We start from the raw sequence: 23,633 nt of genomic DNA, 5'->3' as shown, positions 1-23,633 counted from the left end.
ATCTTTGAAATCGAATATCAATTATAAATATGTTGCTTTCGTGAGTTCTGTACACTGCTTTGGGTCATAACTTGAGCTGGTGAGAATTGCCACGGCTTGAGGATCCCTGAATTGAGACTGGTGTCTGAAGTGAGGGCAAGCTTGTTAGAGAGAGTGTTCTCAGCTCTAGAGTCTAGTGCTAACTCCAGGGGTGCAGATCAGAACTGAACCTCAGCCTAGAATTATAGCTAAAAAGCACTTGCAGGATTTGACACACACAGCAGGATGGGCTGCAGCCCTTTGAACCTAGCTAGGATGGGATCAGTGTAAAGACATCCACAGTGGATGCAGGGAAAAGCCACATGACCAGAGTCCCACTTGATAGCATGTCCACTGTGAGGAGGAGAGGGCACGGGAGGGTGTCTGCGAAGGAGAAACAGCTCCAGGTAATGTGAACTCTGAATACAGGTTATACGTTTATCTGCTTTAAGTTAGAAGAGAAAGCAGTATTTAAAAATTGTGTGTGTGTGTGCGCGAGCTCTTCTCTGTCTATCTGTCTGTCTAGACCAGAGGTCAAACCTTGGTGTCATTCCTCAGCAGTCATCCACCTTGTCTTTGGAGACGAAGCTTCACTTGGACCCAGGGCTCACTGACTGGGTACGCTGACTGACCGGGCTACGCTGACTGACCGGGCTACGTTGACTGGCCAGCAAGCCCCAGGGATCCTCCATCTCTGGCTTCCCAGCAGTGGAATTACAAGTGTGTAGAGTCACATCCTGGGTTCTGGGAAAGAACTTGGGTCTTCATAACTGCATAACAAGCTGTTTACCAACCATGCCATCTTTTTTTTTGTTGTTGTTGTTGTTGTTCCAGAAAATTCTTTGTAACATTTTTCAATGAACAAGTTTGCCACCCTCAATCAACGGGATTATTTTTTTCCAGCCCCCACACCCCAGTTTCCCAGGCACACTCTGTAGTGACTGGAACTGAATCCACCATACAGTTTATTTTAGCCTCCCTTACATTTCTCTTAGACTTTCCTTTTAGTTTCTGACTTAGCTTCCCTTATCAACAGCCCCACGTTTTCCTTTGCAATTGTCAAATTATCTATCAGGTGTGCTGGAACAGAACCAAGTGGTTCCCACAAAGCAAAAGGACTGTATCCCAGCGTCTCATCAGTTTCCATGGGTTTTGGTCCAGGCTGTGCTTTGGGCCTTTGGCCCAGTGTTCAGTTATTTCTGTGTTCAATTGTATGTGGCTTACAAGACTAATGTAATTTAGAATATTAGATGCTGGGAAGGAAATAATGGCTAAGGAGCTGGTTAAGGCTTTTATGTGTGCATGTTTGTGTTTGTGTTCAGGGGTGTGTGTGTGTGTGTGTGTGTGTGTGTGTGTGTGTGTGTGTGAGAGAGAGAGAGAGAGAGAGAGAGAGAGAGAGAGAGCGTGCTTATGCAAGGGAGAGGACAACTCCACGTGTTATTCCTCAGGCTCTGGACATCTTTAATTTTTTTTCACATCTACTCATTTATTCATTTATGTGTGCAGTGGTAGATATGCATACCACAGTGAACATATGGAGGGCAACTTTCATGAATCTCTTCTGCCATGTGCATTTTAGGGGTCAAACTCTAACTTAGTTGACAGGCTTAGGCAGCAGGTCACTTAACTTGCTTGACCAACCACTGGCTTCACCCTTCTTTTTTTCTTGCAGTGCTAGGAATTGAGTTAGGGACTCGCACATGCTAGGTAAACACTCTAGCGCTTAGCGCTATTCCAAGCCATCACCTCTGTTTCCGAGGCCGGCTCTCTCACTGTCCTAGGACTCCCCAGGGATGCTGATTGGGTATTGAGGCTCAGGCATCTTCCAGTGTCCACCTTCTCAGCACTGGATTGCAAGTGTGTAAAACCGCATCATGTCTGGCTTTCAGAGTGAGTCTAGGGACCAGACTCAGGTTCTCACGCTTGGACAACAAACATTTTACTAACTGAGTTATCCCTTGGCTCTGGTTGAGAGCCATTAAAGAAGTATTCATTTGTTAATTTTTAAATTATACAGATTTTTCTCCTGATTGAGTTTTAAGTTGAGTAGGAAGGAAAGAAAATAATGAACAGACCTTTAAAAATTGCTATATCTGTATAAGTTACAACTAGTAAAAAAAATAGTTGTGAATTTAGTTATGCTGTGCATTTTTTCTGAGTCCCTCCAGATCTGATCACGTGTCTCTAGGAGGCAGCCCTTCTGAGCCTCCTCTGATGAAGATCCAACATCAGGCGGCATGATGATGGGGAGTGCATGTGGGTGGGAGAGGTTACATCCTCATACAGGAAAGGGGAGAGCCAGGCTTGCCCCTTTTGCAACAACCCTCTCTGGAGAACTAATCTCACTTCCTTAAAAAGGCAGCACCCGCAGTGACCTCAAGACCTTGCAGAGGGCAAACTCCTCTAAAAGGTCCCCTGGCTGCCCAGCAGGGCGCAAGCTCCTTACAAACTGGAACATCTTCCCTCACAGTGTTCAATTTGCTATTGGCTCCTTCTCCCCTTTTTCTGATGCTTGATAGTGAACCCAGGACTTTATTATTAATATTTCCATTTTAGTCTATTTACCTCACCATTATTTTTTATGTTTAGAAATCAATTTTATGTTCTTTCTTTCTGTTTCGTACGAGTTGTATATAGTAATGATTCATTATGCCACCCTCGTACAGGTATGAAATGTCTTTTGATCATATTCACTCCTGTTAATCTGTCTAATTCCCTACCTACTTCTCATCTCCTCCTGCCTCTTGGGTCTTTTTTGGTGACCCAGTGAATTTCATCGTAGCTGCTCTTAGGAGCATGCATGAAGCGTTATTTATAGGAGTTTAAGCCTGTCAGTGTCTATCCCATTGAAGGAAATTTATTTCTTTCCCCCAGCAACTGTTAACTGAGTTGTTTATAGGACCTCAAGGAACGGTGGGGCTTTGTGAGCCCTTCTTCCTCCATGACAGAATGTTCATGGATCTAACTCTGTGAGAGTTTCATGCGGGTACACAGAGCTGTCTGCCGTGAGTTCAGTGCCCATGCTGTACCTGGAGGGCATTATTCCACAACACTCCCTCCTTTCTGTAGCTCTAGTGGTTTTCAGCCCCTCTTCTATGGTGTTTCTTGAGCCTTGGAGGGGGTGATACAGATGTCCCACTTAGGAATGAGCATTCAGCAAGTACTTGTTTTCTGCATTCTTATGAGCCTCTGCAGTTACTGCTGCTTATAGCAAAATGCTGCTGTGACCCAATCTGGCTTTAATAGTTTATATCAAATGATCAGCTGTCATTACAATGTGTCTGCTTTCACATGTGACAAGTGCTTCTTTCAGCTTTCAATAACTCCTTTTTGTTTTGTATAGCTATTGTTTTAACCATAATATGTCATGCAGAATGTGCTTTCTGGTCCTGTCCATTTGCATCTTATACCTCTGTGGGCATCTCCTTCTCACGATTCGGGAAATTTTCTTCTATGATTTTATTGTGTACTTTTCTATGCTTTCAGCTTAGAATTTGTTTCCTTCTTCCAGGCTTGTAATTTGTAGATTTGGTGTTTTCATCATGTCCCAAGAGTGCTGTTCATTCTGTTCTTATATTTTCAAAGAATTATTATTTTCTTTTATTAAGTGATCTGACCCCTTGTCTTTGGCTTCAAGCCCTGAAGTTCTTCCTTGCTCATGTTGCAGGAGACTTTCTACTGAGCTTTTGATTAGACCACTTAAAACTTTCATTTCCAGCTTCATTTCAGACTGGGTTTTCTTTGGTAGCTCTTTTTATTGGATTCTTTTTTTATATCCCGATTTATCTCCCTTATTTCCTTCAGTTACGTTTTCTAGGACTTCTATCAGTTTATTCCTGTCTTCGCTAAGTTCATTAAGCTGCATATTCGCATCCTCTTGGAATTCTTTGAACATGTTTATAATCGCTACTTTGGATCCTTTGTCTTAAAATTTGTCCAAGTCATTCCCCACGGGACCCATCTCTAATGGGCTGGTAATTTGGGATGAGGGCATGTTGTTTGTTTTCATGTTACTTAATGTTTTTGCCACAGGGCCTGGGTACCTGGAGTTAGGTTGTTTGAGTTGTCTTTTTCTAAGTCTCTATAGGCCACTTAAACCTGAGATAAAGTGGTGGGTTAGACAGGTTAGAAGCAGGTCTCAAAGAGGTAGAGCCAAGGAAATGATATCTCTTACAAGAGCCATGAGAAGCAGGTGGCCCAGTAGGTTCTCCAAGGAGGCAGAAGGACACTGGCAGTCACCGGAAGTATGGCGAAGGCTGTGGCAGCTCCTCTTCCTTCTTCTCCTCCTCCTTTTTCTTCTTTCCTTGTATCATCCTTCTCTTCTCTTCTCTTCTCTTCTCTTCTCGTCTCGTCTCGTCTCGTCTCGTCTCGTCTCGTCTCTTCTCTTCTCTTCTCTTCTCTTCTCTTCTCTTCTCTTCTCTTCTCTTCTCTTCTCTTCTCTCTCCCTCCCTCCCTCCCTCCCTCCCTCCCTTCCTTCCTTCCTTCCTTCCTTCCTTCCTTCCTTCCTCCCTCTCTAACTCCCTCCCTCCCTCCCCCCTCTTTCTTTCTTTCTTTCTTTCTTTCTTTCTTTCTTTCTTTCTTTCTTTCTTTCTTTCTCTCTTTCATAGTTTCAATTATCATTTGGTCTTAAGTTCTCTTGCGACTGGTAAGCTGTAACATTTACTTTATAATTACTACATTATTTAATTAAAAACACATTTTTCTTATATACATTGTAAGAGCCATACCTAGACTCTTCATATATAATTTTGCTTCTCATTAATATTGTGTTTTTCTGCTTATGTTAGTGCTTATGCTCACCATTTTTCTTTCCATGTAAAACAGAGATCATTTAGAAATATAAAAGTCCACAATCCTGGGTTATGAATGCAATGAGCAGAGTTACTGTAATTCTGCCTTTTACCTTCTCAGTGTCTTCTGAGAGCTTCTCATAGACTTGACAAAGCCACTCTTCACATTAGGAGAAAATGATGAAATCTAAAAGCACAGGAGGTGGTCCAGAGATTCGAAAGCCCAGGAGGCCCACAGAGTCAGCTGACTCGCCCCACACTGCCAAGGACAGACTCACTCTTCTTCAGCCCTCTTCTCTGGGCTCATCTGAGTAAGTTCTCTGGGGATCTTTTATGTGATTCCATTGCTAAGAGGAGGAAGAATTTTTGGCTTAGAAACCACACGAATGGGCCAACTCACTGCCTGCGAGGTAGTGCTCATTATACAAAACTCTAAAATGTTCTTTTCGCCTAGATCAGCTGGGCTAAGTAATTTCAGATGGAACTGAGCACGGCCATTAGAGTTATAGTCAGGCTGAAGAATGCAAACAAATCACTTATCAGAATATTGTTTGTAAGAAGGATCAGGTGGCACCCAACAGCCCACCAATTCCACTCTGTACCCCGTGGGTTTTGTTGGCTTAGCCAGCCTCTTCATGAGGAATGTTGGTTTCTTAGTATAGACTTGGCATTTTTTTTTTATGTGTAGAAAAACATATGGCTATTTTAGATAATTGTGCTTGGTGCTGGTAATATTGTCACCTACTTCTCTTGTTACACATTCCAAAAGTATTGCCATATATGTGTCTCAAAGGAAGCTTAGCAAATCACAAGTGAATATTATATAGAGAATATTTCATATCTCTCTCTCTCTCACACACACACACTTCTTGGGTAAAGTACAAAATATCTTCTGTCATCAAGGATTCATTTGTTCACTGTTGTTTCTTGATTGGTAGAGGAAGTCCTGTTAGTGTGTTTTAACAGAGGTTAGCATCTTGAGCTCAACACAAGATGGAGAAGGACAGTGAATGGGTCCAGCAAGGCAATAGTAGGTTCCTGACTCGAAGATAAAAGTCCTTCTGTGTTGAAATGTATGTTTCTTGAACTTCAAAATGCATACTTGTGACCCGAGAATCTTACTGGCATTCGGGTTATGTTTTAGGAAGATGGGATGAGACCTGAGAAGATGAATTACTGTCAGGCTCTAGGTGATGCTGAGGGATGGAACTGGTTTGGAATAGCAAAGTTACAGTTCCTTTCTTTGGTCTCAAGACTTGTCAGGGATGAGCGTCTAGGTTGTATTGTGTACAGCAGCATTTCTTGCATACCTAGAGGAGAGGTGCCTTGCTCTCTTCCTTTCTTCCCCAAGCAAGAACAGCACAGAAGCAGCAGCAATTGCCAGAAATGGGTCGGCAGTATTCTAAAGGAGTAAATGGCAGCTGGCAGTTGGCCTAAGTGGCCCATGGACAGATTAGAGATTGATGGCCTGAACTTGAGGAAGCAGAGACCAACTGACTCAGGAAAGTACATAAACTACCACCACCTTGGAGGATTCCCAGGGAAAGAGGCTGAGACCCAGCTTGTTTGATAAATGGAGTCTTGAGTTGCCATAAATAATAGAAAAAATGACCTTTCTTATTTATGTTTACAGGCTGGGGAAACCTGGACTTATGGCGAATGAGTCAGGCTGTGTGTGTATGTGTGTTGGGAGTTGCTGTGTTGACTGGCGTTTGCAATTAGCTGGTGATTATTGACCATCCTGAATGCAGTAGGATCTCTCCAGTAGTAGCAACCAATGGTCTTATGAATCGACACAGCACAAAAATGTCTTCGTCTGCGCATTGGCTGCTGACTTCATTCTTGCTTCCTGGCATTCCTGGAAATGGCCTTAAAGCAGAAGAATGTTGAGGGATGAATCATCTTCTTGTCTCCTGCAGAGGAAAGCCAACATTTACCTTCCCTTCCTACGCAATTGTGTTCTTGAATCTACAAGGCAGAATGTTGACAGGTTGACTTGAGACCAATGAATCAACAGGGAAATTACTGAATGAACGAATCTATAAAGTGAAATAGAGGTTTTGTCAGCACCATCCAGGCAGCAGATGGATGGAATTCAAGAAGGGACAGTGCTGAGACCTGACTGCACATTTTTCTTTTCTGAGTATTAATGATGGAGAGTAGTTTAATCTGTGAACTCTCTCTCTCTCTCTCTCTCTCTCTCTCTCTCTCCAAGAACCACATAAACAAAAAAATCTTGGGCCGAGGCAATGGCTCTGCTAGTAAAGTGCTTAATTTGCAGAGGACCAGAGTTAATCCTGAGCAACTCATGTAGACAAAGTTGAGTGTGGTGGTGGTAGGTGATTCTAGTGTTGGGGAAACAGAGACAGGTAGATCCTGGGCTTCACCAGCCAGTCAGCTTAGCCTACTTGGTGAATTATGGATCACGTGAGAGACTTTGCCTCAAAACCAACTAACCAACCAATCAATCAACCAACCAACCAACCAAACAACCAAACAACCGTCCCTCCTCCCAAGGTGAATAACACCCAAGGAATAACAGCCAAGGTACACCCACACTCATAGGTACATGGCATGCACACTAAAAAAAGAAAAGATTCCTTGATAAATGTCGGTTGGGAAGAGTATTTAGAATAGACTGATATAGGTGCCAAGTCTCTAGATAGGGAGGGGAGCCCAGTGAGAGATAAGGTAACGGTTAGCTGGAGTATGGACAAGAGATTCTCTATTAAAGACAAATACAAATGGGATTGTTACCACTACCACCACCCCCATATAGATGCCTATGTAGTATCTGCTGTGTGCTAGCTACTGATCTATGGGCCTTCAGTGAGGAAACCTTGTGTCAGGATTATGGACATACTCTCTCCAGAGCTTTGAATGTCCAAGGTACAGTAGCTTAGTAGCTCTATCCCTTCCCTCAGCATAAAAACGCAGTAAATTTTTATTTACTGAATAGACAGGGGGTGAAGAGATATGTTGTTACTTATTTTTACTTTCTTATTTCTTCTGGTAATTTACAACTTTATCAAGTATAGGTATTGATTGCTGGCTGGCTGGATGAATTTAGAGGTGGGTCTTGCTGTATTTCCTAAGAAGGCCTTGAACTTCTGGGCTCAAATGTCTCTCTAACCTCAGTCTCTTGAGTCGCTGGGACTAGAGGCATGTGCCACTGAATTAAATCTAGCTTAGATCAAATCAAGGGGAAAAGAGTTTCTGAAGTCGACACTAAGTAAAGGTGGTTTTGAAGAAGAGAGAAAGGAGGGTCTGGAGAGAGCTCAGTGGTTAAGAGCACTGGTTGATGTTCCAGAGGTCCTGAGTTCAATTCTCACAGCCCACATGACAGCTTTAACCATCTATAACGGGATCCAGTGCCTTCTTCTGCTGTGTGGATGTGCATGCAGACAAAGCACCCACATACACAAAATACATGCATGAATACATTTCTTTCCTTTTAAGGAAAGAGAAGTTTTAATTTCTTTTGTGAAGTTTGGTGACATTTTTCACCTTTAAAAATGTGTGTGTGTGTGTGTGTGTGTGTGTGTATGCCTATGCATATGCATGTATATGAGTGCATGTGCATGCACATGTGTGTGCATGTGTGTGGGAGCATGTGTGTGTATGTGTCAGTGTGTGTGTGTCAGTGTGTGTGTGTAGGACAGACATCAGTGTTGGGTGCCTTTCCTCAATTCACTTTTGGTTCTTGAGACAGAGCCTCCCACTGAGCCTGAAGGGTATCGGTTTGGCTAGGCTGGCTGACAAATGAATGTCCAGGCTCTGCCCGACTCTCTGCTCTCAGTGCTGGAGTTAGAGATGTGAACCACCACACCTGGCTTTTTCACGTGTGTGCTGGGCTCCAACCTGGGTCTTCACATTGCACAGCAGGTACTTTATCAACACGCCCATGTGGCAAGCAGTTTTGAGTTTTACACTGAGCTCTGTGGTGTGGTCCGACAGGAATTCCCTTGGTTTTACAGTTGCCCCACCCCCTCCACCTGCCCCAGCTAGTTCATTAAAGCACAAATGAAATCTAGAAATGTGCATGGATCAACTGAACTCTTGACCCAATATTTATTGAAAATGAATCAATTTTTCCTTTGCCAGCTGCTGGTCAACCTGTCTCACCAGGAGCTACTCACTGAAAGCAAGCCATGTCAGAAACCATTGTCAACACTATTCTATTCCTTTGCTGATCCTTGGTCTCAGCCCACTGGAGATATTGCCTTTAGTCTTGGGGACACCCCAGTCATGTGCTGTCACAGGAATGGCGGAAAGGCAGAGAGAACTAAGAGAGAATACAAAGAGAAATAACCAATCCCAAGTTGTGACCAAGTGTCTACTCATATGGTTCAATGCTTTGAGCTTAGGCGACATAAGGAAGGCGCACATTGGCTTTCCTTTTGTATTATTTTAGAAAAATCAAATAAACTCATCTCAGTGGCACTGAGAGTTCTTTCTGTGTGAAGGCAGAGGGGAAACCGTGTAGAGACTGTTGGGTGGGGCTTAGGATTTTGCTTATATCCGCCTACATCTGACCCACATATTTAGTAACATTTCTGAGTCAGAAGGTTAGGAAAGTTTTCATGCACTTAATTTTTATCTGCGTTTGGCTAAGTTTGTAAGTTGCCATGAGGAAATAAACAAACAAATGCAGCCCTCTCTCTTTTCCACCCTCAGACACCACTCCCTGCAGGACCAGCAAGCCAGGCCAATGACAGTGCCCCCTTTTCCTTGACTTCCTTCTTCTCTGCTGCCCACTCTGCTTGGCAGTCATGCTGACCGGGACCTCAGTGCCCTGTCATCATGGAAAAGAAGCCTAAGAAATGGCTCTGTGAGCACTGGATTCTTGTGCTTGGAACCCTGACTGCTTGTCCTGGGCCCCTGCCTGCAGGCTCAGGAGTCTGAGACCAACCCAGCCATGGCATCTGTTGGGAATTAAGGAGTATTGAAATGCAGGTTGACCACTGATGAGCTGGTGCACGCCTCTGACATTGTGCTTCTATTCTGGTAACTGGGTTTCTGCTTTGTCCTGTGACCCAGGTGGGTGATTGTCTCGTCACCTTGTACTTATGTCCCTGCCCCGAATTTTACCTTGACTGCTTTGCTTAATAAAAATGTCTATGGTCCTCGGAGAGGCAATTTGAAGACCCTGACTATATTACAGATGTCACTACTGAATATATCATCCATGGTTCATATCACCTAGTAAAGATATAGCCACCGAGTCTCACTTCAATGAATTGGAGCCACTCCTCGGGAAAGGGCCAGGGTGTGTAACAGCCACTGTTCTTGTGTGTCATACCTTTTCAGCCTCCCAGAGCAGCCTGCACATCTTTGAAGCTCACCCCAACATCTAAATTTTAAATAAAGAACATTGAACAAAGAAGGAACATACAACTGAGAAATACACTTTATGAAGAAGACACAAATCTTCAGTATTTTGCCAGATGTCTTCCTTGCCTTTCTTGGGGGCTGGATCTATGTTAAAAAAACCACCAAATCCTTTAAGCCTTTAAGCCAACCCCACATTCAGAAGTAAAATCGAAAGGAACTAGTTTTTTGTTTAGCAATGGTCTGCCTTTAGTATGGCACTTTTGTCACTTTTCCCTCCACGTATCATGCCAGGCTTTGTCTTATTTTCTCCTGTTTTCTTTCTACAAGAATAGATCCAACCGGATGGTCTCAAAAATGTACTCTCTCAGAGCATGGTATGGTGAATCCAATATTTATTTCCTGGGGTAGCAGGAGATTTATTCTGTTAGACAAATGCTATGGTAGCTGTGACATAAGTTTTGTCACTACCCATGTGGCATACTGCCATGACTCCTGTGTTATAATGTGTTTCAGAATCAGCACCTACAGACTGCAAGTGGGTGATCTGCCCGGCTCCGTGGACAGGTGTTTGTGCTGAAGTTGTTTGGTTTATTATTTAATACAAACCACACAGAATTCTCTTGGGAAAGTATTGTGGCCAGATACGCTTGGCTAACGCTGCCTTATAAATCATCATTTTGCAGACTCAGAATGAGCAGTGCCTCATTATTGACTCTAAGAAGATGAAGGACGATTAATTTAACTTTATATAACCCTCTGTTTCTCAAACCTGGTGAATGGTAGAATCCTTCCCTTACCTGTTCACATCCTGAAGAAGTAGCTTTTAGTAGCACATTCATAAGGAAAGGATGGTTTAGTTTAATGTCTCCAGCCTAACCATGGAGAAGCTATCAGTCTTGTTTTACAGATGACAAGGCAGACCCATCATACTGTCCTTGACCTAAGCCTTGACATTTCTGTGGCTCTGGTTGACACTGTGGCTGGCCTGTGGGAGACTCTAAGGCAGAAAACAAGGCCGAGCCATCCTTTGATTGACCGATGACACAAATGATCTGATAAAAATACCATCTTAAGGAACTTCATTTGGTCTAATTTCCTCTTTGCCATAGACCCAAGCTCCATCTTTTGCTTATTTTGTCACAATTAGAGAGAGGGCAGCTGATTTTCAAGGTTCTAATACCACTTTGTTTAAAAGACTTTAAAAAAAAAAAGATTTATTTACTATTATGCATAAGTACACTATAGTTGACTTCAGAAGCACCAGAAGAGGGCATCAGATCTCATTACAGATGGTTGTGAGCCACCATTTGGTTGCTGGGATTTGAACTCAGGACCTTCAGAAGAGCGGTCAGTGCTCTTCTTACCTGCTGAGCCATCTCTCCAGCCTGACTTAGTTTTTTAAATATCCATTCCAACCTTTCACTAGAAAGCATGTCCACATCACTGAATAAACATATTCTATCTGTAACATTGGGGCAGGACAGTCTAGGGATGAATATTTAATAAAAAGAATGAGACAAACTCAGAGAAAACACAAATTTACTATTTCTAAATATTTTGTATCTTGCAATGTTTCCTTCCTTTTTATTTGGCCATCCTTACCACCTAATTCCAGGTTCTCCATCATGTCCCATCAAAGTCAGGCAAACATTGTGTCGGAGCTGTAAAGACAACCAACTCGCTTCTGTTGTGAAGGGCTCTAGTAGATGAAATAAATGGAGCTTAATATTTTATGTCATCATGTGAAGGAGAAACTCAAACAAGAAGGAGCAGAAACTTAGTTTTAGATTTGGGTCTTCTCCACGACTAGGTAGTGCTCCAAGTGCTTAAATGGCTAAAGCTTGTTTTTTATCTATATGTTGGCATGGTGAGCCCCCATTGAGTTTATGGGCATATGGCAAAAAATACACCAGAAAGTCTACAAGAGCTTGTGAGTGAACTACTGTACTGTGAAATGTCTGGTGGCAGCGGGGGGTGGGGGTGGGGAGCGTTCTTTTCTCTTTTAGGTGTGTAATTGCTCTTCACAGCACAGGAACATGGTGGAGTTTCCCTTATCTTTCTATTTGGAAATAATAAAAATTCATGTAGTTTCAAAATTGGCTTGTTTAAAAACATATTGGATGATCGAGGCCTCTGATTTGCCTAGAGTGGCTTGGGTTAGGAAACTGCATTGTTTGTTGAAGTGAAGTCAGAGCTGAAGAGCTGGAAGGGGCAGAGAGGAACGGGGCAACCAGGCTTGGGGCTGGGCTGGACCTAGGATCCACAGTCCTGCAAGGCTTGAGCAGTTCTCTACATGTGGATTTTAGTAGTTTTGATTCTGTTTGGACTGTTTTACAGGAAAAACTTCTTTTCCATTAGGTAGATGAAAGCCCCAGTCTATTTAACACAGAAAGCTCAAGGGCCAACTTATGGGTAAATATTTTATCTGAAGTCATTGTCTATTGGTGTACTTGGCACAAACTCATCCTCTCAGTGTGTTTTTTAACCCAGATATGCTGGGTCCACTTGAGGTAGCATGCACAGTGTGTACCTGTGTACAATGGTATCACCTACAGTGTGAAGCACTTGCCATGGGCCAGGAGCTAGAGGATGGCACAGAATCTTGACTCCATTGAGCATCCACGTGCAGAGTGGGCCCAGGATCCTCTTGGTTTTTGCGCTCCATTGGGCCAGGCATCTGAATATTTCTGCTGTAGAAAGCAGATCTACTATTTTCTGTACTGTCCTCTTCCAAGTCATTAATGCACATCAGAGCTGCCCTTCACCTGCTCAGAAATCCCAAGGTGTGACAAAGCCTTTGGTGATTCTGTGGGAGGCAACCACACAGTGAGGAAGGCATGAGGTTGGCTTCTAGAAATCAAGGAATTTGCTATGAAAAGTCCTGACAACGTTTGCTTAGCTTGATTCTCCCCACCCCCCTCCCCCCAGAGAAAGAGCCAAAAAATATTAGAACACCAAGAAATGGCCAGGTTTTCAGACAGACTCATGAATTGCATTTTCTTGGAACTGTGTGTAGAGAGATGTTTCAGTGGTTAAGAGCATACTGATCTTACAGAGACCTGAGTCTAGCTCCCACCACTGATGCTGTGTGGCTCACAGCACCTGTAACTCTAGCTCCAGGGGGGACCTGACACCTCTGGCTGGCATCTGTACTCATGTGCATATATTCTCCCTCCATACACATAATCAAACAAAAATAATTTGGGAAAGCTTTTCATGCAACTAATAAAGAAAGAACTTATGGGGGGGGGTGCTTTCTAAGTGAACAGATTGTTTTCATCGTCGTCTTTTGTGTATCTTTCTACAACCATCATTGCTTCTGTGTTTTCATCAAGGTACCGGGGAAGCTAACAGCCAAACAGTGAACCACTGTGTGATTCATCCAGCCCATATGGAGACTTTGCCAAGGACCCCTTTTCCTCCGATGAGCAGACCCTTCGAGAGACAAGCATATTCTGGTATCTCTGATTCAGAATCTATGTTTCTGGATGCAGCTAGAGGCACAGTGGTAAACTTCTCAGCACCTTGGTATTCTAAGATGATGTCACCCTTCTGTGGATGGATGAATTAACTACCAGGATACCTACTCAGAGTTTAAGAGCATCCCGTAAAAGGTATCAAGCTGAATTTCTTCAACTTTGGGATGAGAGTGGAGAGAGGAGGGAGAGGAGGTTGGACCCTTCTGGAGCCAAGTCTTTATTATTGGAGAAGGAAGATGAGGACTTTTAGGGAGCAGGGATAGGGAATCTTTTCTGAGGCAGTGTCTCAGCACCTAAAATGACAGCTCTGTGTTGTTTCAGGAGATCCCAGAAGGCCATCGGTGAAGAATGTGCCTGCTACTGTTGTGTGTGGGCATCAGGGTCTTAGTGATGACGTGGGGAACAGGAGGAAGAGATCCTTTCCCAGTTTTCTACACTGTCCTGGAGGCTTATGCTGCTTGGGATGGCTGAGGTAACAACGCAGGGAGAAGTAGGGAAGCGTGGTGGGGGAAGGCTTTCTGGAGCTTCATTTTCTTCCAACTGGCAAGTGTAGAGTGAGCCGCCTGAGTGTTGAATTAGGAGACGAAGGAATCTGATGGTTGTTTTGTTTCCAAAATGCCAAAGGGGATGTTCCATGGATGTTTGCCTTGTATGCCTCAAATATTCTTGGGCTCACTTAAGAGAGCTGAGCATAGGGTATGCCTATTAGCTAGCCTTCTAGGCTACCAGGACCATTCGTTAGCTAGCCATCTTCCTTTCGCGAAAGCTCACCTCTGTTCGAAGACACTGCCAACTCCCAGTGCCGTCCCTGAGCCTTGACCCTGCCTGTGGTGTCCTATCTTTTCCTTAAGGTTAGTCCTTACCTCTAGATGCAGATTAGAACCTGGGAGGGCTCTACAGTCACCATGCCTGGGCCCAACTCCCAGTCTAACAGATTCTCAAGAGGTAGAATCTGAACAAGGGAGATTTGGAAATTTCCCTCTTATTTTAATAGCCGTAGAGAACCGTCGGTCTGGGCTACCCAGAAGGACTATAGTTGTACTGTAATTCAGAACTGGAGGTTCTGCTGGGATGGTTAGAGACCCACTAACCTAAGAGACAGCCCTGATATTAACATTCTAAGGACAAATTGTTGAGCAGACATAGGTACTTGACCGGAAAGAAAAAATGGCCAGCCAAAGAGCGAGATCACAAGAGTAGCCCCCATTTGACAAAAGGAAAGGAAAGGGGTTTGCAGTCTTCTGGAACATGTACTTCCAGAGATGGTGTCTAAAAGTCGAGACTGTTATAAATGATTTAGCCCTTCAGGGAGATTCTTTGCCGTGCAATCAATTTTTCTTATCCTCTCTCTGCATAGTCAGACAGAAATGGTCAAACCCCAGGAGTAGAACTGACATTACAAACAGAAGCAAAGAGAAAGTTCTGATCTTCACTATTGTGTTGCTGATAAAACCAAAAACTGATTGAGGTGCCTCTTGGGAAGATGGAAGCAAACGTAGGTCCTGTTGCTGTAGAGTGTTATAATAACTTCCTTTGTATGTTCTGCTCATGAGATACGTAATCTACATTTAATGAGCGTTCAGCAAGGGACCAGAAGCTTGGTTTTTTTTTACAGCTGCTTCTGGATAAAGATTCAGAGGCCATATTGCAAACTCACAGTTTATTTTTCCTTGGGAAGTTTTGGTCTTGTGGCAGAAAAACATGGCAAGCTCAAGAGTGTTTCTGTTCTTGGTATGAATGACCTTAGTCCAGCTTTGTCACAACAGGGCTACAGCCTGTATTTGTTGCCTCAGCTTAATTATCAGTAACCTACATGCTCTTCTTAAAGTGTGTTCTGGGTCATCCTCACCATCCTAGAGTGGACCTGCGGGCCTGGAAGGCGAGATCTGTGTTCTAGTGTGATCTCTTCCATCAATTAACTCCATACTCAGAAAATGACTTATGCTTAGCACTTAGTGTTCTTTTCAGTGACATAAAGGAGATAAAATTTGGGGATCCAAGGTCTTGTCTCTTGGCCAGAGAACACTAGCACCTGCAGATTTTTGTATGACTTCTGTACATATGCCAGCATATGTGTCTTTGTGCATTGTTTTTCCTGGAGACAGTTGTGATATCTGTCATATTTTCAGAATGCCATGATTACAGAATGGCAAAGACTCACAATGGATAAAATCTGCAGAATCCTTTACCTCTGTAGATAGGATGCTTTTTAAAAACAGAACTTAGAAGACAGTTAAATTATTGCATGAGAATATTACCACAGTGACAATTGATTTTTCCTTGTACCAAACAAGTAAAAGGAATCTTACTTTTAGAGCCAGGCAGCCCACACATTGCAATTGCAGAAAAACTCTCCAGTGAGACAGACAGGAACCCAGCAGTTGGGATACATAGCTATCTCCTGTAGGAAGAGCATGGGGAGGCAGGAAAGAGAGCTCCTAGGAGGAGGCATGGGTTTCTGTGAAGGGAGGATGACTCACAAGACAACCCTCAAAGTTTTGTGTGCTAAATGAACAGAAAAAGAGGGTAAACAATAAATAGAGATGTAGTTGCTATAGATGAAAAGAAATGGTTATGAGCAAGGGGTCTGCAGAAAGGCTTTCAGCTTTGCTATTTAACTGTTGTGTGACCTTGGATGGATGGGTTTCTTTGGCTGCAGAGCCAGAAGGAAGCTCCAGGACTTGAATTGCACGATTTGGGCCCCACTGTGCTCAGTTCAGCTCACTTCTCACGTTGGCCGAGCCTGGTAAAATCGTTCCATTTCTCTTTTGTCCCCTTGGAATTAGCTCATTTGCCAAAGGCTTTGAAATACCATATCTTTTCTATAAAGTACATCTCATTAGGAATATTCATTTGCTGGGAGTTATAGCACAGTCCTGTAATCAGGAGTCTGAGGCAGGAGGATTATAAACTCATGGTCTGCCTGGGCTGTAGAGTGAATTCAAGGCCAGTCTAGGCAAGTTAGTGAGACTCTATCTCAAAACAAAAAAGTATAAAACAGAACTAAAGATATAAAGCTATAGCTTAAGGATACAGTGTTTGCCTAGCATGCCTGAGCCCTGCGCTTACTCTCTAGTACCACAAACCACTGCTGCAACAACAAAAGAATGGGTATTTATTATCACACTAACCTAATTATGGACAAAGATGTATATATATATATATACATATATATATATACACACATATATATATACACACATGCATAAATATATATCATATGCATACCATACATACCACACACATACATATATATCATATACATACACATATCATATATATCATATGTGTGTGTATATGTGTGTATATGTATATGTATGTATATGTATGTATGTATTGTGTGTATGTGTGAATTCATGCCATGGTCTATAGATGGAAGTCACAGGACAACTTTGTGGAGTTCTCTTTTTTATTTTTTACCTGGGTTCCAAGGGTCAAACTCTTGTTACTAGGACATGTGCGGTGAATGTTTTTCTCACTGAGCCATTTTATTGTTATTTTGAAGTTGCAAGGTAACCTGGAGATAGGGTTTTTGTTTGGTTGTTTTTGTTTTGTTTTGTTTTGTTTTTTGTTTTAGAGTGGTCCCTAAAACAGTCAAAGCTAGTTCAAAATATGATTTGAGTAAAAGTGTTCAGAGCATCAGACTGGCTCCCCCAAAGCCTATTGTGAAAAGGAACATTTGGTATAAATCCTAATCTCATTAAAGTATTTCATGAAGTAATTTGTGGATAACGGTAGCTATTTTCCTTTGTAGAACACAATGCATTATAGAACACCAGTCAGTATATCTATATTCTTGTACCATATCGCAAAAGTAGTACCTTCTTGACAGGCAGCATCACACAGCAGCCTAGACCAGCATCCTTTGGAGTAAGGTTTAAATACCTTAAGGGAGATACAAGATGGTACACTGGGTCATGGGGAAATGGCAAACTCCAGTTTAAGCTTCTGTTAGGTGTACTAGCAAAATGGTTTAGAGGAGCTCCAGGACGAGCCTTTGTGTGTTTTTTTGCTTTCACAGGAGATACATTCATACACAGTTTTCAGCTACAGTGAGTGATGTCCACCTTGAAAGAGTCTTGGACTCTGGAGAATAATGTGCACTGGACATTCTTGATGTGGTAAAGATCGATGTGTGCTCAATCTCACGTGGGAACAGCCAGAAGACACCGAAAGGAAGAGTTGCACAAACCCAACGATCAGTGGATATAAACACCTTGAAAGCCACTCACGAGACAAACATCGAACAGCCAGGATTCTGGTAGAAGTCACTCCACTCAGCACATCCTGCGCACAGAAACCTTACTCTCCTCGGCCAAGTCTTACAATCGTGAATTTACTTCCTTCACATTTGCTTCTGGAGGGTGGAGGGAGGCCCATAAGGTTCAGTAAAGAAAGGAAACTTACAGGAGTGAACAGACTCATAGGGGCTAAGCAAGCTCTTTAGAATTAACAAAAGTCACAAGTCTCCTCCCCAAAGTTATGTATTGAGTAATGATTGCTAAGGAGAGGCAATTGCCTAAGGAACAGAGTTCTGGTTGAACTCCAGAGACTCATGCATTTTCAGGAATCATCAGCCATACTGGGTTGGACTTTTGGTGGTCCAGCTGCCTTTGAATCATCGAGTAGATCAATAAACTCATTGGTTTGCAAAGCTTGACTTGGGTAAAATTGTTTTGGGGGTTTGTCATCAGTACCCTATCTGAAGTAATTAGGGATTTTGTTCATGTCTCAGAATGTGACACATAACAGCATAATGTAACAAGAGAAATAAAATTGCAAGTTTGTTTATTATAGTTCTAGCATCCCTCAGTTCACTGTTAGTCTTAGCAAGAGTGCAGAATGGGAAGGGGAAATGGACAAACACAGAGAAAACAAGGAAAAGAATTCAGGAAAAGAATTTTGTATAAGATAACTCCCAATTCTGTTTAAGGTCAACAGCTCTTAGTCTTTGTTCCAAGAACAATAGAAGGGAAAATTTAAAAATGTTAATACCCACTCTGGGAGATTCCAGCAGAGATTCTGGTGAGATTGTCTGAAATTTTTGTTTTGTGTTTTGTTTTTCTGAGTTGGGGGAGGCTGTTAACAGTTCAGTGGTAGAGTACTTTCCTCGTGTGGACAGGGCCTTAGGGTCACTACCTACCACTGTCTGGGCTGAAGCATTTTTGAAAGTCTTTGAGATGAAAACGGTAAGCATTAGCTGGTGGGTGGTGCATATCTTTAATCCCAGCCCTTAGGAAGAAGAGGCAGCAGATCTCTGTGAGTTTGAGGCCAGCCTGGTCTACACAGCGAGTTCTAGGATAGCCAGGGCTACACAAAGAAACTCTAACAAACAAACAAACAAAAATTCAAACAAATAAAACAAGAAAATGGTACGCTGAGACTGAAGACCACCAGTCATGACCTTTCTACTTTCAACGTCTCATTGGTGGTTTGAAGATCAACAAAGGATGTCCTGTGAGTTTTTGACTCTCTTGAATGTGAAGCGTCAATCATTCTTAGTTTCTTTTCCCCTAGAAGTCATGTGTTTCCAGTCTTCTGAATATTTACATTCTTGAAAACTGGCAAAAATTGTAGTTGTTGCTTACACAGTGAAAACTAAAATTGAGAAAGCAGGGATCTTGACATTAGAAAGACAGAGAGGGCATTGATCATCCTATCAGAACATGCTTTCTTTGCTCCATCTCATGGAGAGGTCAGCTTTTGCTTTAACTCCACCCTTTCTCTCTTTCACACCCTAGTCTGTCTGGTGAGATAACTCCAAAAAGAAAATGCAGACAAATCATATAATGTTAGGGGAACTCCAGGAAGGAAAATAGAACCTGTTTTCAACCCACTCTTCAACCTTCAACGGAAATGATTGTCTGGGATTCTCTTAGGAGTTGACTGCTTTGGGGCTGGTGGAGACAAAATATCTAGGTTGCTCAACCACTCTCCCCGACATGGTGACTACAGTCAAGCTCATTCATCATTTCAGTGCATCCTCATTGAGGGATGAACACCATCCAGTTGAATCCCTTCTGATGATGTATGGAGGCAGAGAACAGTGGAAGAGCAGAGATGGCTTCTACATGAAATAGTCATGACATAGACTTGGGGGTGGGGCGATTCATTGTCTTGGTTTAATTTATGCACAAAAAAGGGCAGTGTGGAATACAATAACTGCTATTAAAATGAGTGGGTGAGGGAAGAATTTTGTTTGTACTGGTCACTTCCCACTTCTTTCAACCCTTATGTATATTATCCACAAAACAGTCAGGAAAGAGGTGGTTGTGCCAGGTATTTTAGTAACACGAATTTAGCACATTGGGGAAAAAAAAAAGATGCAAAACCTAACCAAGGGGCTGGGAGGCAACCCAGGGGTGAGTGGCTCAGCAAGCCAACCCTAGGAAGGAAGCAGAGAATAGATAATACTAACATAGGCAGGAGCCTGGGGCGCTAGATGCACAAATAAAACTAAGCAGGAGCTCTGGCACAAAGAGGGAGGAGCTGTTTTGCTTGGCCAGAAGCAGGAAACAGGGAAACACATGTTCACTTCTTCCTTCCTCTGTCTACCAACACGGTTAGTGACTACGGTTGGCTGAAGCCAGCTGTTTCTAACTGGCACACAAATTGTTATGTTACTCTTGTTAACTCAACCTCTGTTGGCTTGGTAGTTTTCTGATTTGGAAATTTGGTTTGATATTCTAATTGGTTTATGTGTGTACTTACATTGAAGTAACAGTCTATTGAAAGAAATTTGTGTGCTTCCTCCAAAAGAAGGGTGTATGTGGTTCCCATTTGATAATGAAGATAGAGAATTGTGATATAAGGATTCACCAAGGTTTTAACTGTGGGAACTAAGAGAGTCTGAGGATTACCTACGACTTGGGACTGTAAGAGCATGGGAAGTTATGGATTTTGCTAAGATGAGTATTTTAAGTTATATTGAAATGGTGACTTAACTATAATGTGTGCACAGATTTTACTGTTGTATCAGGAGTATTTAAAACATGTTCAGAAATAAGATCAGCACAAGTTTAGACAAATACTCACTTGCTCCCAGGATTGACTGCCTATGTGGATGATATTTTACAGTGTGTTCTTTTCAAATGATGGCTTTACTGCTTTTTCTGCTAATCAGCAGAAACCATTTCTGATAGATCTAAAGGTGACCTTCCCCTACCCCCAGGGCAGGCTGCGAACAGCTAGATGGAACCTCTAGTGAGATGAGACGTGCAGATCAGAAGCAATGTGACCCCAGACTGCATGGTGCCTTTCGTACATCACAGAAGCTTTCTTTCTACATTGTCACACAGAAAACAAAGACAAAACCATCAGGTCTTATCAGAGTCTCCATTGGTTTAGGTTTAAGTCATATTTTGGTATATCAGAATAAGTACTTATCTTTAAATCTAAAATAATTATAGAGTATCATGAATATATAAAAGCAATGTAAAAGGCATTGGTGCACTTAGCATCTGGTTCTGAAGACTGCTGGTATTTATTTTATTTTCAGATCTCTGCCTATCTTTCCTAGAAAAAAACTACAGTAACTACTGATGTAACTACTGTAAGTTTAATATTCATTCTGATTTGTTCTTTGCATATAAAATTCCAACTAGAATTTGCCTTTGACTCAAGAGTTATTTTGGAAATTCTAGATAATCTAAATGCCTGGAAGTTATTGGCAACATTTTGGTTACATTCTTGTTAGGAAGTATAGTCCATTTGTCAAAATCTCTGTTATTTCTTTAAAATTTTTCTCCTTATTTATGTGTACGGGTGTCTTGCCTACACATAATGTCTATGTGCCACATGTGTACCTGGTGACTGAGAAACCCAAAAGAGAATGTCAGATGTCCTGGAACTGGAGTTACAGAGAGTTGTGTGCTGCTACATGAGTGCTAGAAATGGAACCTGGGTTCTCTGAAAGAGCAGCCAGTGCTCAACTACTGAGCCATCTCTCCAGCCCCTCATTAATGTTTCATGGGAGTTGCTTTGTTTCCTATGTGTCTTTTTAAGGTTTATTTCTATGTTCATTTGTGTATATGTGTGAGGAGCTAGCATATTACTTGCCCTGTGTGTGCAGATGCCTGTAAAGAACAGACTAGGGTATTGTTTGCCCTAGAGCTAGAATGACTCACATCCAACATGGGTGCTGGGATTTGAACTCTGGTCTCTGGGAGGGCAGCAAGTGTTCCTAATCACTGAACTATTTGTCTATATCCTCAAGAATTCTGACTTGAAAAAAAAAATGTTTCCCCAGAACTTTGAAGATACTGTTTCTTTTTTCTTCTGGCTTTTGTGGTTGTCTTTAACAGTTTGATGCCCCTCTTTTAGGAAAAGTCTCTTTTTTATTTATTTTCTCTTTTTGGATTTAAATTTAAAAGTTATGTTCATTTGTGTGGGATGCGGTAGGGGGTGGTACATGTGTGCAGAGATCAGAGGATGACTTGCCATAGTCAGTTTTCTTACTATTCCAACCACACAAGGCCCAGGAATGGCCCAGGTACTCAGATTTGGCAGCAAGAGTTTTTTACCTGCTGAGCCATCTGGACAGAACATGGTGTGTTACAGTATGGATGTAATGGACGTAACTGTAGATTTATTTACATTGTTTTGCTCACTGGTTCTTTGTGCACCATCCTCTATGTGGAGATTTGTATCAACTCCAGTCTGTCAGAATTGGGTCATCAAATCCTTTGAGCACTTTGCTTTATACATAATAAGTGTATTTGTGTATGGACATCAGTTTTAGAAAATTCAGCTCCACTTGAAAACTTACTATTTCAGTGAAGCCAATGGTAAAGCAAAGTAAAAACAATTGCCTCCTGGGCTGGAGCGATAGCTCCCAGGGGAGGAGCACTGACTGCTCTTCCAGAGGACCTGACTTTGAAGAATACACAACTATTCAGTTTCATCTGTAACTCCAGTTCCAGGGGATCTGACACCCTCTTCTGACCTCTGTGTCAGCAGGCTCACATGCAGCACACATAGAGTATATATGTATGTAGAACTCTTACATCCGTTAAGTAAGTGATGTTTTGTTTTGTTTTGTTTTGTTTTGAGACAGGGTTTCTCTGTGTAGCCCTGGCTGTCCTGGAACTCACTTTGTAGACCAGGCTGGCCTCGAACTCAGAAATCAGCCTGCCTCTGCCTCCCGAGTGCTGGAATTAAAAGCGTGTGCCACCACGCCCGGCTAAGTAAGTGATCTTAAAAGAAAAACAAGCAATCGCCTCAGAACTTATCTGCTTTGGAAATCAGTTAGTCTTTTATTTTGAACTTACTCCAACTGTTTTACCTGAATTATGTTTTTGTCCAATGTAGCTAAGTCTGCCTTGGCAAGCATGGTTTGATTTGGGACCTATCTAAATCTCCATGCTGAATTATGAACGCATATGAACACCCAGGGCATTAAAAGGCAGAAACATTCTTCTTACGAATCTTGCACACGAAAAACTGATTGGGAGTTGTGTGAGCGGCGTTGTCACGTCCCTCTTTTGGCTGCTGACTTGCTGAGTAGAAGAGGTAGACTTGATTTAGTTCCCCTCCGTGTGACCTTTCTTAATTAAGAGAGGGCACTCAGTGTTTGATTGTTTTGAAATTGCAACGTGTAGTAGGAACTAATGAATCACGTTGTCACTATGAAAACCCAAGTAAGATTAGGATGCTATTTTGCAAAAGAATGTTGGTGGTTGTTCCGTGGAGAGTTGTGTAAGTTGTTCTGTGTGTGGCAGTTCCTTGAGCCTTTAAATATAGCTACGACCCCGGTTTCAGGCTTCTGTGACTTGGACCAGGAATCTTTCTGTGTTGTATCAGGGATGGTCCAGGGGCCCCTTCCCAATTCTTTGCCTACTGATTCTACTCATCTGCCAAGGCCAACCCAAATATAGCCTTCCCTTGGAACCTCCCTCAATTCTACCTAGTGGAATTAGTCACTCCATCATCTGGGTTCTGGAATCCTCTCTCTCCTTGTGTATACACTGTAGCAGTTCGGGAGTAAGGGAAGCACTGTGCACTCTCTGCATGG

At 42.4% G+C, this 23,633-nt stretch overlaps 1 long non-coding RNA gene across 1 annotated transcript in view; it reads left to right on the top strand.

Moving 5' to 3' along the window:
- The window catches only part of 4933417E11Rik (RIKEN cDNA 4933417E11 gene), a 46,198-nt gene extending 27,926 nt beyond the window's left edge, over window positions 1-18,272 (top strand). The window contains exons 2-3 of the long non-coding RNA NR_040454.1: window positions 13,478-13,756; window positions 17,643-18,272. This is a non-coding gene — a long non-coding RNA (RIKEN cDNA 4933417E11 gene). The remainder of the gene's footprint in view (window positions 1-13,477; window positions 13,757-17,642) is intronic.
- Window positions 18,273-23,633: the final 5,361 nt, after the last annotated feature.

Source organism: Mus musculus, chromosome 1 (assembly GCF_000001635.26).
Source record: "Mus musculus strain C57BL/6J chromosome 1, GRCm38.p6 C57BL/6J".
Lineage (NCBI taxonomy): Eukaryota > Metazoa > Chordata > Mammalia > Rodentia > Muridae > Mus > Mus musculus.
The sequence above is the reverse complement of the archived record's forward strand: the minus strand, read 5'-3'. Positions and strand labels throughout refer to the sequence as shown.